General features: G+C 41.3%; 1 non-coding gene across 1 annotated transcript; it reads left to right on the top strand.

Moving 5' to 3' along the window:
* The first annotated feature begins 2,875 nt into the window (after positions 1–2,875).
* Positions 2,876–2,983, top strand: LOC112761455 (small nucleolar RNA R71). The gene has a single exon (XR_003181850.1). It is a non-coding gene; the product is annotated as a small nucleolar RNA R71 (small nucleolar RNA).
* Positions 2,984–3,343: the final 360 nt, after the last annotated feature.

Below are 3,343 nucleotides of genomic sequence, written 5' to 3'. Positions count from 1 at the left end.
GGTAAGGTAAACTAGAAATAACATTCACCTTTGCTGGGTCTACAGAAATGCCATTATTAGATACCACATGTCCTAATACAATTCCTTGCTTTACCATAAAGTGGCATTTTTCAAAATTCAATACAAGGTTTGTATTAACACATCTATCTAATACTCTAGATAATCCATCTAAGCAAAGGTTAAAAGAATCACCATAAACACTAAAATTGTCCATAAAAACTTCCATACAATCCTCAATAAGATCAGAGAAAAGACTCATCATGCACCTTTGGAAGGTGGCTGGTGCATTGCACAAGCCAAAGGGCATTCTCTTATAAGCATAAGTCCCAAAAGGACATGTAAAAGTAGTCTTTTCCTGATCCTCAGGAGCTATATGAATCTGGAAATAACCTGTGTAACCATCTAAAAAGCAATAATGTGATTTACCTGACAGGCGATCCAGCATTTGATCAATGAATGGAAGTGGGTAGTAATCCTTACAGGTAGCTTGGTTGAGACGCCTGTAATCAATGCAAACTCTCCAAGCATTCTGAACTCTAGTTGCTATGAGCTCCCCATGCTCATTCTTCACTATAGTGACTCCAGACTTCTTGGGCACCACTTGTACTGGGCTTACCCATTCACTGTCTGAAATGGGATATATGATACCTGCTTCCAATAGTCTGGTCACTTCCTTTTTGACAACTTCCAAGATGGTGGGATTCAATCTTCTTTGTGGTTGACGGACAAGTCTTGCTCCCTCTTCTAAAAATATTCTGTGTTCGCATACTTGAGGGTCAATTCCCACTATGTCTGCCAAACTCCACCCAATTGCCTTCTTATGCTTCCTCAGTACATCAAGTAACTGCTCTTCTTGTTGAGAAGTCAGTTTGCTTGCAATAATAATCGGAAGCTTTTGCTCATCCTCAAGATAAGCATATTTGAGATGTGGAGGGAGAGGTTTCAATTCTAAATTTTGATCATGGGTAGGCTCTGGATTATCTGGGGCTTGCAAAAATGGCGAAGTGTCCTAATTGTCAGTTAAGAGGGTCCCCACACTCGGATCTTGTCCAGTGTGCCTCTCTTCAAACTCTTCTTTTTGGACTTCAGCCACACTTTCGTCTATGACATCACACTGGAAGATAGAACGATCTTCTGGGGGGTTGTTAATGACTCCATTCAGATTGAAGATCACTATGCGGCCATCAATTTCAAAGGAGTATGTTCCTGAAAAAGCATCAAATTTGAATTTTGATGTCTTCAGGAATGGTCTTCCAAGTAGGATTGATGATGGCTTATCTGAATCATTATGGGGCATCTCCAAGATATAAAAATCAGTGGGAAATGTGGGCCCTTTAATGTTCACCAAAACATCTTCAGTAACTCCAGCCACTGTAATAATGCTTTTATCTGCTAACACAAAACGAGCTGCAGACCTTTTTAAGGGAGGGAGCCTTAAAACATCATATATAGACAAAGGCATTATACTGACACATGCTCCTAAATCACACATGCAATCATAAATTACTACACCACCAATAGTACAACTAACTATGCAAGGACCTGGATCACTACATTTTTCAGGTAATCCTCCCATTAAAGCAGATATAGAACTACCTAAAGGAATAGTTTCTAATTCATTAATTTTGTCTTTATGGATACATAAGTCTTTTAGAAACTTTGCATATTTAGGTATCTGCTGAATAACATCAAAAAGGGGAACAGTTACCTCAACCTTTTTGAATATTTCTACCATTTTAGGATCAGGTTCCAGCTGCTTCCTGGGCTTCCTTGCAAGTTGTGGAAATGGAATGGGAGTAGTGTTTTCTGTGGTGCCTGCGCCTTTTTGTGCTTCTTCCTGTGGTTGAGCTATCTCTTCTTTAGCTATGTCCTGTATGTCCTCTTCCTCTTCAACATCTTCGATTTCTTCCACCTCTTCAGCTGAGGCGTATTCTGGTGAGCTTGGTTCCTCCTGATTCCTCTCCTGCAGTGTGGTTCCGGACCTCAAGGTGATGGCATTAATGCCTCCCTTTGGATTGGGTAATGGTTAAGAGGGGATTCTAGTGGTTCTTGAAGGTTGGTTACTAGAATTTTGTGCTGAACCAAGTTGTGTCATAAAAGCTTGCAGAGTAGAGGTGAAACCATTCAGACTGGCGCTAATACTGTTCACGATGGTATTCTCCATGGCCAGTTGTCTTTTCTCAAAAGCTTGTAATAAATCTTCATTAGAAGATACAGAAGAATGAGTAAATTGAGAGGTTTGCTGCTGATTGTTCGGTGGTCCTTGGTTTTGCCTCATATGAGGTGCTCGGTAAGGTTGATTTTGTTGCCTGTTGTTGTTATTATTTCACCTTTGATTTCCCTGGTTATCTCTGCCTCCTCTCTTATTGTTGTCTCTCCAATTCTGGTTTGAATTGTCCTACCATCCGTGGTTATTATTTCCACTTTGATTGTACCCTTGGTTGGGGCGGTCGTAGAAGTTGTAAGTGGATGCCACCATGTTGTCTTCTTGTTGGAGCTGCGGGCATTCATCAGTGTAATGGCTGTAATCAGCACAAATTCCGCAAATTCTTTGTGGAACTAGTTGTTGGTTTTGCTGCGGTTGAGTTTGCTGAGCTTGTTGACTCAACTGCATTTGCTTCAGCAGGTTAGTCATCTCACAGATGCTTCGATTTAGAGCAGCAGTCTCTATGCCAGAAGATACTTCTGCAACGGCTTTTGAACGGCCTTGCTTCTGTCTGTGGTTTCTAGTAGATTTAGCTAAATCACTGATCAATTGCCAAGCTTCATCAGTGGTCTTGTACTTCTTCATAGACCCATTGCTGGCACTTTCCAATGTGGTCTTATCTTGGGGCCTCATACCTTGTGTGATATAGCTGAGTAGCACGATCTTGTCAATCATGTGGTGGGGGCATGCTTCCAGAAGATTATTGAAGCGCTCCCAGTATTCAAAGAGAGTCTCATTGTCATCCTGAACAATTGTAGAGATATCCTTCCTCAGTTTATCAGTAACTTCAGATGGAAAGAATTTCTCCAGAAACTCCTTTCTGAGTGTATCCCAGTTGGATATATTTGCTATAGGTTGAGTGTAGTACCACTCTCTTGCTTTTCCCTCAAGAGAAAATGGGAAAGCTTTCACCAGAATTGAAGTTTCATCAGTGCCATCACGCCTGACAGAAGAACAGGCTGCCTGGAAATCTCTCAAGTGCTTGATAGGCTCTTGAGCAGGTAGGCCATGAAACTTGGGCATCAAATTTAACAGAGCGGTCTTTATTTCAAAATCCATAGCTACCGCTGGATGATGCGCTTGAAACGGTTGCATTGTAAAATCAGGAGCTCCTTCCTCCTGAATGGTAACTCTTCT

This window comes from Arachis hypogaea, chromosome 16 (assembly GCF_003086295.3).
Source record: "Arachis hypogaea cultivar Tifrunner chromosome 16, arahy.Tifrunner.gnm2.J5K5, whole genome shotgun sequence".
Lineage (NCBI taxonomy): Eukaryota > Viridiplantae > Streptophyta > Magnoliopsida > Fabales > Fabaceae > Arachis > Arachis hypogaea.
This window is presented reverse-complemented; position numbering and strand designations above follow the sequence as displayed.